This window comes from Danio rerio, chromosome 7 (genome assembly GCF_052040795.2).
Source record: "Danio rerio strain M-AB ecotype USA chromosome 7, GRCz13ab, whole genome shotgun sequence".
Classification (NCBI taxonomy): Eukaryota; Metazoa; Chordata; class Actinopteri; order Cypriniformes; family Danionidae; genus Danio; species Danio rerio.
Genome location: NC_141027.1, coordinates 49,962,215 through 49,976,957, shown reverse-complemented (window position 1 = coordinate 49,976,957; position 14,743 = coordinate 49,962,215). Strand labels below are relative to the sequence as shown.

General features: G+C 37.4%; 1 protein-coding gene across 4 annotated transcripts in view; it reads right to left on the bottom strand.

The window, feature by feature from the left end:
* Positions 1–14,743, bottom strand: part of b4galnt4b (beta-1,4-N-acetyl-galactosaminyltransferase 4b) — a 205,774-nt gene that overhangs the window by 176,876 nt on the left and 14,155 nt on the right. The window lies entirely within an intron of this gene.

The window sequence follows — 14,743 nt, the reverse complement described above, 5'->3', positions numbered from 1 at the left end:
TTACAGTGCAAAAATTCAACTATTGCAAAACACTAAAGCTTTAAGTCCAGATGTACATCATATTCCAATTAATTTCGGCACAAGAGCTTCCGAACTGCATTTGTGAAAGATGTTCTGCCGCCATCGACCTGCTATTTCACTGCTCTTGGAATAATTCAGCACATTGAAATAGTGATTCAAGTGATACCTGCCCCAATTTGCCACAACACGCTTACAACAAAGCAAACTCTTGCTTTCGTCACATCAGCAGGCTAAGGAAACACATCCATTACACCCACACATCAGTCCAGAGTAGAGATCTATGAAGACATATTTCCCAGTTTATCTATCTATAAATCTACCTAAGGAGTAAACAATGCTTTATCCAACATTCAAAAAAGAATAAAAGAAAATAAGCCAGCAAAAAAACAAGCGGCATCTCAAAGGGATTTTTATGTCTGGAAATGTATAAGAACACCTCAGGACCTGACTTAAATTATATTTAAATTGAGTACAAACACTAATTTAAGCTCTTTTGTCAATTATTAATTCACAGGGTTCATACCTAAGCACTGTGCATCACTATAGTGTACAATGTTAGCTACTAAGGAGTACTAAAGAGTAGTCCATATAGAGATTTGCGACCCAAATATAACAAATATCTCTTTTCATCAATAATTTCCCCTGCATTCATAATTTTATGAGAATAAGGAGAAAAAAAAAAAGTTGTTGTTGTTTTACTGCCTTAAGTTTATTTCACTTAGAAACCGTAACAAAATAACTATTGATAATGTATTAGCATTGACAGTGATTTAGCATGTTATGACTTATGGCTTGTTTAATTTTGGGACAAAAATGTAGAAAAACAAATTGATATGATGTAATTTTGAAGAAAATCTTTCAAACAGGCATTTTACAACATCTCATCAAAGCAAATTTTCTGGGGGAGTTTATTTTGACTTCTAAGCACCTGTGAGTAACACTTTACTTGAAGGTGGTCTTTATAAGAAGGTGGTGTTATGAAACCTTTATAATGATTAGTTCTTTAATTTCAAAGATGACATTGTTTGTGATGCCTTGTTATGGCAAATTTACAATGAAACATAACTTATCATAAATCTGTCATAAACACACTTGTATTGAGGTCATTACAATTGTCATGAATTGTATAATAGCATCATATTTTATTTTCTAATCCTAAAATACAGAGGCGGCTTAAAATGTCATTAAATATTAGAAAATCATTACATTTATTCAGAGCTTTTTGGGCACTCAACGTGTAATTATAAAATAATCATATTAAAATTAAACATAATAATAATAATAATTAATATTATTATTATTATTAAAAAATAAGCACGCACTTATAAATTAATTGACAGAGTACTGACATTTTCACTGAGAAATTTTGTTAACAATTCATCTTCTTTCACTGAAAAAAAAGTGATCAGAAACCTCGTAACAATCATGTTTGTGACAGATGTGGCCCTGGTGTACTACAAGTGAAGTGAAGTTCCATATGACAGCCATCTTCGTTTGGAAGAATCTCCCCTTCCACACCCTACTCCTCTTCCTTTCCTAGATGGGTGGCATGGTGGCCCAGGGGTTAGCACTGTTGCCTCACAGCAAGAACGCCACACAGCGCATCTGTGATTTTTGATTGAGATTTTTAACTGTGAAAACAACACAGGGCAGACATAGTTCCCTCGATGCTCGAGGTACTTTTTCAAGAGTTCACACTTGCTGGTGATTGATCATAAAGCGTGTTTGGCATGCTGTCCCAGGCGAGAGCCCTGAGCTCATAAGATCCTAGAAGCCAGGGGCTCCCTCACGTGTGCAGGGCGAGAGGGGACTTTGAACTCAGGTAGGTCTCGAGAACTCCCCTCTTATTTAGGGCTGATGACAGATTATAAATTGCTATAAAGAGATATACTGCAGGTTAAGAGCTCTACTTTACTGCTAAATTAGGTTGATCAATTCATTTATGACACATGTTTTTGGACTGTAGGAGGAAACTCCGGTTACCCTTACGCGAGCACAGGGAGAACATGTAAACTCTGCATAGAAATTACAACTAACAACTTAAGGATTTGAACCGTTCTTGCTGTGAAGCAACAGTGCTAACAACTGGGCCACCGTGCCACCATATAAAGGAAAGGTGGAGGAGTAGGGGTGGAAGAGGGGAATCTTCAAGACGAAGATAACTAAAGTAAGAAACTCTGGTAGCTTATAGTGCGTTAGGAATGATCTGATTGGTGAATCATGCATTAGCTACTGAGGGACCAGCTGTGATCAATCATAAGCACGTGACCCTCTTGAAATTAGTTTTTAATAAACTTTACTTTTTGTCACACTGCTTAAATCCTAATTACAAAATTATTTTAATTAACCAACAGTTGTTTACTTGTTTATCTGATACTGTAGACTGTAGACTGACTCAAAAGTAAAAATATATAAAGTGTTTTTTTTTTTGTGAGCTTCTCCACAATGTTGTCTGCTGCTTTAATTCTACAAGCCTTTATAATCTAATGGTTTCTTATTGGCTGTCAGTGTTTTTGCATTTATCAGCTGGGAAAAATACTAATTCTGAAAGCGATTTGTTTCTCAGTTCAGTTAACCTTATAGGTGGGGTGTTAACTCTGCTACTGCTACTGGTCAAGACTGACTACTACAATCAACATTTTTAATATGATTTGGGGCTCATAAAACATGTCATTTTATTATTACCAGATCTGAAAGCAGTTATGCTTCTTAACATTTTTTGTTGCTAAAACTATGACATACTTTTAAATATATAAGCTAAATTAGTTCAATAGAGCATAATTCCAAAATATATCACTTGCAAAATCTCTTTCAATCAATTGCATCCTTATTAAAAGTATGAATAACAATATTGAGCTTTTACCCACATAAGCCCAAACTCGCACAGCTCAACCTAGAAGAGCGACTGACAGGAGGAGAAAATAATATAATGATAGCATGACTGAATGTCAAACCATCTTCTAAGGAACAACTCAACTGGCTTATTGCACTAGGCACTATCAGCCTACACACGGATAAAACTTTCCATTCCTTCCTACCGCAAAACAACCTGTAAAAAAAAAAAAGATTATTTATGCTCAATCCACTGCCAGTCTCTGACATTTTGCTCATGGTTTAAGTATGGAAATCAACTAATCCAAATTAGTGAAACATTAATAACAAATAGTAGGGCTGGGCAATTTGTCCTAAAATCAAAATCTCGATTAAATTTAACTTGATTATGATTAACGAACGATTGTTTTATTTATTTATTTTTTTGCCCTCATAGTTCACTGACAGGTTTTGTGCAGTAAATATTCTCACATATTACAGGTGAGAGACTTTTAAACAAAAGGTACATTACTTGATTTTAAAATAATTGAAGTAAACACATACTAGCTACTATCTATGATTATTTATTGAACATGTACATTGAACAAATGAAATTACAACACACAATGTCTAAAACCAATAGTAACTTTTTACTTATAAAAAATACCTTGTACTTTTGGAAACAAAATAAGTGAAGTTTATTTATAAACTAATTTTGGGAGTGTTTTTATAAGTGTTTTGGTAGCTTATTTTTATAAACTAATCATGTGCTTATGATTGAACACAGATGGTCCTGCATTAGCCAATTCATGATTCACCAATCAGACGATTCCTAAGTCAACAAAAATGATGTTCCATATAACAGCCATCTTCGTTTTGAAGAATCTCTCTTCCACCACTCCTCCTTTAGATGGGTGGCACAGTGGCCCAGTGGTTTGCACTGTTGCCTCACAACAAGAACGTCACTGGTTTTAGTCCTTACCCAGCCAACATTTCTGTGCAGAGCTTACATGTTCTCCCAGTGCTTGTGTGGGTTTCCCCGGGTCCCCTGGTTTCCTCCCACCATACAAAAACATGCAACTCAAGTTAACTGACTAACCCAAATCAGCACAATAGATATACTTCTAGTAAGTAATCTCTTTATAGCAATCCTTTTCTCTTCAATAGCTACTACAGTAGGGGAGTTTTAAGATCTACCTGAGCTCAAACTCCCCTCTCGCCCTGCACAGCATACCAAACATGCTTTATAATCAATCATCAGCTAAGTGAGAACTCTTGAAATAATTTTCAGTGTTTTTCATGATAAATGTAGAAGGTATAGTGTACATATAGTTTAGTAGGGTATGTGATCGCGTGAAAGCTGCGCCAGACCATGAGCGTGTGTTTAACGCAGTAGTGTAAAGCAGCCAGAGTGGGGTCACGAGAGGTGTGTTGGTGCATTGCTATTTTGAAGAACTGAAATCGTCTGCGCCATTAACCAACTAAAAGCTGGTCTAAAGTCCAGCGTAAAGCACATTAGTCAACCCAAGCTCATTCTGGAAACGTAGCCCCGCGGACGTTTCTGGAGACCGAGATTTACGTGGCCGGAGGTACGTAAAGGCTGCGTTTGGTTTTTTTCGAGCGAACGCTGCAGGGCGGTGTGGCGCCGCTCCGCCCCTCCTCTTCGCGCTCGCTGGCCGACGACTCGCCTCCGAGTGGAGGGCTTTCCCGATGCAATCAGTTTGTCTGCTTAGCTCACAGTGTTGCGTCGGCAGAGCGGAGGCCCCGGAGGAGGAGGAGGAGGAGGAGCCGGAGCCGGTCGCGGTGGACGATGACCGGGATCGAGTCCGGGGAACAGCAGGTTACGGAAATCAGGTAAGACGAAAAACGTAATCCGAAAAATAAGGGCGAGAACGCGGCGGAATCCGAAAACGCAGTCGAAATCGAAGACGAGGGCTTTTGCTTTTTTTTTCCGATCCGGCCGCTTTTCGCGCGAGAACGGCGCAGGCGCGAACGGCGCAGGCGCGAACGCCGCGCGCTCCCGAGAGGTGCCCGAGACACGAAAAAGCGCGCACAGCGGCCTCTCGCGGATCCGCAAAAACAAAAAACGCTCTAATACGTACGTCCCGGGATGTAAATCGCGGTCCGCAAAAACGTCCGCAGGGCTACGTTTCCACAATGAGCCCGGGTTGACATTAGTTAAGCACCTATGCAGGTCCAAATGCTTAAACATTGCTTGATACACTCAGGATAAGCAGTATTAAAATTAAAGGATTAAAATGTTACAAAATTATTATTTTCTACATAAATATAAAAACCACTGCCTCCATGCCTTCTTCATGACAGGGGGCTTTTTCCAGTTTATTCATGACAATTTGCATTTGTATAATGTTATTACTATTATCAGTATTATTCATCATATGCATATTTATATTTGTTTTAATAAAAAACAAGTTTAGATTTGTCCACCTGTTGGGTTTTGAAGACGTATGCATCACCATATGGAGCATAAGAACGAAGGAACGTGTGTTTGGATATAACTCAGTTTTTTCCGACACTTGGTTATTACTGTTAATTTATATGCTTGCTGGAAATTGAGGAGTGAGTGTAAAGTAAAGAGTAAAAGTAACGTAAGCAGACAGTAAAAAGGATGACTGGACGAGGCTCATTCTTTATCCTTGCGCTGCAGATGGTCTGTTTAACTGTTTTCTCGCTAGTGAAGCGTTCAGTTTTCTTTTTACAAAGTTTGCCATGTAAATAGCAAATGCAACTTGTCACAAGTAACAAGCGACTCTTAAAGGGAATGAGAGATGAGACTCGGATTGGTTTAATGTAGAGATCTGCGCGGGACTAAATTTTGAGTCCCGCTCCCGCCCGCACCCGCCAGGTTTTAGCCCAAACCTGACCGCTCCCGCTTATATTAAGAATTTGTTGTCCCGCTACCCGACCCGCCCCGTTTTCTGCCCGCCGCGCCCGATCCCGCTAAAGAGCGGGGGAGAACAAAACCGAAAATCACCCAGCTATACAGTCCAGACAGCCAAGCTGTCTGTATAAACACACACACACACACACACAGCACCAAGCACACACACACAGACAAAGCTCTCTCTCTCTCTCAATCGCGCGCGAGCGCACTAACGCACACACAAGCACCAAGTAGACACACAGGCAAAGCTCTCTCTCTCTCTCTCTCATTCGCGCGCGCACTAACATACACACACACAAGCACCAAGCACACACACAGGCAAAGCTCTCTCTCTCTCTCATTCGCATAGCAATATCCGCGATATTGCTAGACAGCCCGCTCCCGTCCCAAATTAAACCCGTTACGGACCGCTCCCATGATTTATTCGGAAATTTATTCCCGCGCGCAGAACTCTGGTCGGGTCCAGACCTCTAGTTTAAAGCATGTTATGCTCAAAACACACCCACAACTTACTAAGAGAATAAGCACAACCCTGTGAGACCATGCACTGAGGCGCAAACCATATTTTTCTGTCCTTATTATAGCAAAAGGGGATTTAAGCCCTTAATGCTTTTGCACCATGCACTTTATGCGCCTAGATTATTAAAATAAAGCTTGTAAGCTTTCAGCATTAAACGCAAATTTATTACATTTTTATTCACAACCTCCCATTGTTGGTTGTGCCTAAAAAAAAGAGCCAGGAATAAGGAATGATCATGGCTCCTCTACATTTGGACTCGGGCCACGCAAAGCACAACTTCAGCCCCAAAGCCAGAGCCACCGCTGCCTCCAGGAATACCAATGTGAATTCAAGTCACCAGCAACCGAAATCAAAGGCAATGACATGCAGCCAGTTTTTATTTATTTATATATATTTTGAAAGATCTTTATATGTTTTGCAGTATGTTAGGGTGTCTGAAACATGCTGTACCACTCAAAGGCACCCAGACCTGACAAGAGCTTCAACTGTGACCCGATTTATCATATTGTGTTTTGAAAGGGCTTGGAGCTCAGTTTCATTTCATGTATTAACATCTGTGATAACCTGCTGAAGGAGGAAATGAGCCTGGCACAGATGGGCTTATCCATTTTTTGAACAGCCCAGTGGCTTCACACCTGAACCTATGCGACCCACACACGGGTCGGCTACAGTCCAAACTTCATAGCAGGAGTAGGTGACACATGAATGGATTTTTGGATATCAGTGAGTCAACTGCCTCTCATTTAAGTGAGATGAAGTCTATGAAGTGATCTATGTGGTAATACTTGCAGAATTCATTCAGAACTGTGTGTGGAACAGCATTTCAGTCAATTGCAATCAGTTCTGCAATCTACCATGGTTTGCTTTGAAGGTATTCTTTAACTCTGCAGTCTTTAAAGTAGTTTTTTTATTTCCAATGTTTCAGACAGTGCTCAAAACAATGTTCTTTGAACATTTGCAATTTGAGAACAAAAAATAACAATAATAATAATAATTTGCATGTTGCAGCCGGTGGCTCAGTGGTTAGCACTGTGCCTCACAGCAAGAAGGTCACTGGTTTGAGTCACAGGCCAGCTGGCATTTCTGTGTGGAGTTTGCATGTTCATCCCGTGTTTGAGTGGGTTACCTATGGGTGCTGGGTGCGATAGACAAATTGAGTCGTGTACGAGTTTGTGTGTGTCAATGTGAGTGTGTTTCCCAGTACTGGGTTGCAGCTGGAAGGGCATCCACTGCGTAAAACATATGCTGGAACAGTTGGTGGTTCATTCCACTGTGGTGACCCCTGATAAATAAGGTACTAAGCCAAAGGAAATTGAATGAATGAATGAATCAACGCATGGTGCAGCTTAAAGTTGTTAATGTGGTACTATATGAGCAAACTGATTTAACTACCAATGATAGCACGAGTTTTACACAGATAGTGATTTTCTAATTGCAGTATAATGCCTTAAAAAATTCAGCTTTGTGAGCTTTCAAGTTTTGTGATACTTAGACGTGCCACGATACCTAGCAGTTGTTATGTTTGTAATTCATAATTTAAGTCTACAAGACTTTCAAAAATACACAGATGTCAATGAGACAGACCAGATTTGTGAATACATCATTAATGAGAATAAAGCTGTAGTTACTATTTAAATTAAACCGGTGTAAACAAAATCTCAGCCCTGGAAAAGATGCACAGTGTCTATTGTGATCTACTGTATTTACATTGACAGTTTATTGTTTCTTAAAGGTTGTATTATATTTATAAAGCAATTACAATTTTATAAAACATGTTATCAAATAAAATGTTTTAAATATAAAACTGTAAATACAAAAAAGTGACCACAAAACCAGTCATAAGTGTCTATTTTTAGAAACTGTGACTTAAACATCATCTGTAAGCTTAGAAAATAAGCATTTTATTAGTGTTTGGTTTGTTAGGATAGGACAATAATTGGCTAAGATACAACTATTGGAAAATCTGGAATATGAGGGTTCAAATAAATTGAAATATTGAGAAAATTGCCTTGGCTATACAAATTACTAATTAGAAACCATTTTAATTAAGTTAATATAGGTTAATAAAAAGTTTTTATATATTATATAAGTTAATAAGTTAATAAAAAAGTTTTATATATATTTAAAGTGGGAAATGTATGAAATATATTCATGGAACATGATCTTTACTTAATATTCTTATCATTTTTACATAATTGAGTCATTTTTATCAATCTAATGGTTTTTGGACTGTTCCCAAAAATATACCCGCACAACAAAATAAATTATTGGGAATTATTGCGTCATTGGGAAATTAAATTATAGGTTTACTTATGCGGTCTTGCTCAACATTAATGGCACCCTGAGCAAAATAAAATAAAGCAAATGAACAAAGAGAGCTAGAAAAATAAATGTGGATTTTTTGTATCCTTTTATTTTAATCAAAACAATAAATAAAACCTTTGTTTTAAATCAAACAAAGGTACATGGGTAAGAAAACTCATTATGTTTTCTTTTTTCCAAAACACATCATTGGCACCCTTTTATTCAATACTTTCCAGCCTCCATTTGCCCAGATAGCAGCTTTACTGTAAATCTTCTCCTATAGTGCCTGTGATGCTGGAGGAAACCTAGATAGAGATTAGAGAGCTCTTTTCCATACAGAATCTTTTCAAATCTTTCAGGTTCTCTGATCCATGTTGGTGCTCTTTCTTTTTCAGTTCATTCTCTCATTTTCTACAGGATTCAGGTCAGGAGACTGGGATGGCGATGGAAGAACCATACTTTTGTGCTCAGTGACCCATTTTGTATTGTTTTGTGATGTTTGTTTTTGATCATTGTAATGGGAGATTCAACCATGGCCCATTATAATTCGTCTATCAGGCAGTCAGATTTTCTTTTTATCTGCATTTGATGGAATCTGCATTGCTGTGTACTGTATCTAAACAGCATGTCTAGGACCTCTAGCAGGAAAAAAAACTAGCCCCACAAGACCCATCTTGTTTGTTTGCTACAGAAAAGCACTGTCTCTTTTTAATTTGATCATAGAAAATGTCAACTTAAAGGTCTAGTAGTGTCTGTCAACTGAATGTTGTACTGTTTTTTTAGCATAGTATTTTTGTAAAACCATTCCAATCATCCTGTATGCTGTTTGAACTGTATTATTTGCCTGCATCAAAACATTGAAGACACATGTCCTCTTTCAGGCAGATACAGAACATTTGTTGTATTTGTTTGGAACTTCTTAATTACTGGCCTAATTGTAAAAAAGAATTTTCAATGTTTTATTTTGTTACAACCACTATTCTATTTTGTGACGCTTAACAACCTTTTGCTGCTTATCGGAGCTATACTTAATGGATAAATCATGGAATTTAAATTTTGGTGTACTAAAAAATGTAAACATTGATTTACAGGGTGCCAGTAATGTTGGTCACTGTATGTATTTAAAAAAATTATATTTATATATAAAAGTTTATTACTATTTATACAACAGTTCTGTCTGGCTCTCTAACAGCACTCCTATAGCCTTCTCACCCTTCTGTATTACTCCGCCCACATAGAGTGACGGCAGGTCAATAAAATCACTACAGTTTGACAAATATTGCAGCTGTTTGACAACAAAATGTACTTTTGAGGCTGTTTTAGGTGAGAATGTAGTTGTTTAGACCAACTATGCAGTTTATTTATAAGGACAGTGCCTATTTTAAATATTTATCATTTCAGTTACAGTGCATCAGCATCCATCAGCCTGTCATACTGTGCAGAGCAAAGACGGTTGACGTTCTGCCACAAGATGGCGACAGTGACCACATAATAAGCCCATAGAGGAGAAAAACTCAGTGTAATTTCAAACTACAGCTGATCATAACATTATAAAACAGGTAAGTGACTTTCTAAGTCGATCTCTCTATTTTATATCATTAACACCTGCCATCAGAAACACTCCCTCACACTATTCAAATCAAAACTCAAAACCCACTTATTTAAGATGGCTTTTAATACTTAATTTTATCTGCACTAATGTTGTGTAGTTTATTATTTCTCTTGTTGTTTTATTGTTCTTGTTGATTGTACGGTGTCCTTGAGTTGCTAGAAAGGCGCCTTTAAAAAAATGCATTATTATTATTATTATTATTATTATTATTATATGTTGTAGTGGTGTACTTATATCACAGTAATCTGGAAATGTTTGCTTTGCTTTGGCTTTTTCTTAGTTAATTATTGTGATCTCCCGATTACAACAGAGAAATACTGAGAAATGTTTCTAGACTATTTTATAATGTCAGCAAATCCACCTGTTTTGTCATCACTTTAGACATTACGCTAGAGAATCATTCAAATACTAGTGAATTTATTAAGTAGCAATGATTTCTGCTGTTCTGACATCAGTTGTAAATGAATGGCAAAAGGAAGATCCTTAAAGAATTTGTAGACTCTCTGTGTTTAATTTTCTTTTTTATATACATGATTATGCAGTCGAACTGTATAAACGCAAAAAAGCCATATTGCACTGCTACGAGTGTGATATTGCTCATATATAAACTGTTGTGAAAGCAAATCCAATGTGTTCATCAGAAAATACTGAATACTATGAAATGTATAATACTGTACAACAACAACTGCACAAAGCATGCAAAAAACACTAGTTTCCCTAGTATCACACTAGAACAAGTAAACCATGCAACCCTTTTTCACAACAAATGTCAATATTAATAAATATCAGCCAGCCAGTCACTTGCCCTGCACAACCAAGAGATACACAGAGGAACACAAAAACAATGCTTCTATTTACCTTCAAATTCGATTTATAAATTTTAACTGAATGATATCAGATGCCATTGATATGCTTGAGAGCTAAATGTAAACGATACTGTATACATGTCATCACTGTCAGATGGAAACCGTTTATGTCCAAACCTGCTTCTTTTGAAGGAAATTAGAAAAAATGAATGCTGAATGGCAACACGGGGGCTCAGTAGTTAGCACTGTCGCCTCACAGCAAGAAGGTCGCTGGGTCAGTGGGCATTTCTGTGTGGAGTTTGCATGTTCTCCCTATGTTCGCATGTGTTTCCTCCGGTGCTTCGGTTTCCCCCACACTCCAAACAAATGCGCTACAAGGGAAACTGAATAAAATAAATTAGCAGTAGTGTATGTGTGTGTATGAATGTTTGCCAGGGATGGGTTGCAGCTGGAAGGGCATCAGCTGCGTAAATCATATGCAGGATAAGTTGACGGTTCATTCCGCTGTGACAGCCCCAGATTAATAAAGGGATTACACCGAAAAGAAAATGAATGTATGTGTGTGGATGAGTGTGTTTGGGTGTTTCCCAGTACTGGGTTGCAGCTGGAAAGGTATATGCTTGGTAAAACATGTGCTTGATAAGTTGCCGGTTCATTCCACGGTGGCAACCCCTAATGAATAGGACTTAAGCAAAAGAAAAATGAATAAATGAATGAATGAATGAATGAATGAATGAATGAATGAATGAATGCTAAATTATTTTTAAATAATTCAACATTGCATAGAAAAAAGTTTATGGTAAGGCTTTACATATGGTCATGGTATTATTACCATTTAACAAAAAACCCAATGATATTACAAGACTTTAGCCAATCAAAAGTTAGAGATACGCATTTTGTTATTAAAATTGCTGCATCTGATGCAGTGACTGCACTGCATTACATTTTCATCAACAATAAGCTATAAAGTTTATGATCAGTTATTATTGTTTTTTGTTTTTATATTTGTCCTGAAACACATTTAACCAAAGTCTCCTGTTATAAAAGATGACCTGCTTTGAAAAGACATTTCAGTCTTGACTATACGACTGGATGGTAAATGCTCTCTTAAGACACTCTTCTTTGTCCCTCAAATGTGTAAAACACTAGCAAATATAAGCACAGTGTTTCTAGAGTAAAGGCAGCACTTTTTGACTTTTGCATTGCACTCAAAGAGATGCAACTATTTAATTTGGAGCTGAAGAGGAGCTTGAATTTTTGCTGAGAGTTTGGAAACCTTACAAAGTATAGTCACAAGCTATTTTAATACTTATTTGAAACTAACTGGTTATGTTTTTATAAGCTACAGGCAGACTTAAATAAAGAACAACAGCATTGTTAACAGCATTTATAGGGAAAATAACTATGCTTTTGTGATTTTTTTATGTCACTTTGATTTGCAAATACATAAAAATGCATAATATATAATAGTGAGTTTTTTTTTTTTTATCTTTTCTAGCCAAAATTCGAAGTCCCAATCTAAAACTGTAACACTGTAAAATTAACATATGTAAACATTTTATTTGCAAAGCTAATGAAATGTTTCATTCATCTTGAATAGGATTTCATTTTGTCAAAATGTGCTTCTGTCTGGATTCTCTGACTGGCAGAATGCTTGTCAAAATCTGCATGGTTTATGCTCTTCCTGTCTTGGTGCTGAGTGGACCACCACCTGCTCCATGTGTCCTTGCCCCGAGCCAAGTCAACAGACAACGGACTGTTCAGTCACCTAAACACAAATGCGGGATCTCTCCTGCTGATGAAAAGGCTCACATTCAAGATGCACAGTATAAATGCAATTCGGAGCGCAATACTGCTTGTTGAGATGAATAATTCAGGTGATGCGTCTTGTGCTTCAATTACATAACCCAAGTTTGGCCATTTTTATTTCAGTGTGACAACAAGAGTTTATCCAAAACACCTTAGTCCAGAGAGATCAACATGCCCTCCAAGATGTTTACCTCCCTCCTGACTAATGACTAACCGGGTCAAGTGATTTTTACAGCTTAGCACTCTTACTTCCCACCTATAGAACGCCTCACTTGAGATAACCATGGCGTCTGTCCAAAACCCCCATTTGCATAAGCATTACCTTGTGTGTTGAGTGGAGCTTAACACAAATTTCATTAACCTATGGGTTAAAAGAGTCTGCAGCTCTAATTTCTCTCCCTGTCAACTTCAGCCACAGAATTCACAGCTACTCTCTCCCATTTTTAAATCTCAATCAGTGGAAAAGCAATGAGGGAAAAAAAAGCCTTGAGCCTTTATGCTATAATTAGAAATATACAAATGTATTCATCTCTCAAATACAGTCATGGTTTATCAGCTAAACCACAACAATTACTTCACCTCTAATAACAAATGGGCATATGGCTTCAAGGTAAACGTTAATGAGAGGTTGTGATTTAGAAAAAAAATCCAATTTTAGCTAGTCTAGAATGCTAAATTAGAAATTGTTTAAAATGTCCTCAGAGCAATTATGAGGTACTTTTGGATGAGAGAGGGTAAAAAGTGTTTAAATGTCAGAAACCAAAGCAGATCTTTAAGGTATTCATTCATTCATTTTCTTTTTGGCTTAGTCTCTTTATTAATCTCGGGTCTCCACAGCGAAATGAACCACCAACTTATCCAGCATATGTTTTATGCAGTGGATGCCCTTCCATCTGCAACCCATCACTGGGAAACATCCATATACACTCATTCACACAACAGACACCTATACCCAGTTCTCCTATAGCAGATGTGTTTGGACTGTGGGGGAAACCGGAGCACACTGAGAACACCCACAGGAACATGGAGAGAACATGCAAACTCCACACAGAAATGCCAACTGATCCATCTAAGGCTTAAAACAGCGACTTTGCTGTGAGGCGATTGTGCTACCCACTGCGTCACCGTAACACCCTTAAACTAGGGTATAATTAGGTATATACATTGATATTATTTGATATCAAACATAAGTTCAACATATTTAACAACAGCAACCAGAATGTACATACTTTTGTTAAAACACCTTTACTGTATATATTTTAAAGCACACTTTATCTTTTCAAGGTTAATCCAATGTTATTCAGTGGTATTAATATCTGAGAAATCATATGCATCATTTCTAAATAAATATTAGATGTTTGTGCTTTTTATCCACTATAGCACTTTGGACATGTAAAAAAGCCCATTATGCCAACTCTGATATATATATACACCATGAAGGATAACAGAAAAATATTCAAAGACCCACAAGTGCTCTTAGACTAGTGTGGTAAATGATTATTGCTGACAGTAATTAAAGGAAGGGGAACTCTTGTCACTGAATTAGTACCTTTCAGGACCTTCATCAAATTGTGCCTGTGGGTTAGACTTAATTTCTCTTTTAAAAGCATAAAGGGAAATCATCTTTCCACAGAGCTGCTTCAAGTCTTATCTGTAGTTCTAATGGTTGTACAACCCAGAGTACAAATTAGTTAGGAACAATCGGCAGTAAGCTGGGCAGAAATAAGAGATAATTAAACTTTAACCTGAAGGGGGGAAAATCCTCAATTGCCGTTAACAATGGACAGCTCTACTTTACTGTTCTGACTTCCTCATTAACCTGCTCCTGAAACCCAGTAGAAACACTGAATTGATAATTATAGAGGGTCTAATTTTCAAAAAACACTTTGTACAATTGGATTTTTGTGCACAATACCAATTTCATGATGTGTTTAATAAGGTTTCAGTGGGCTTGG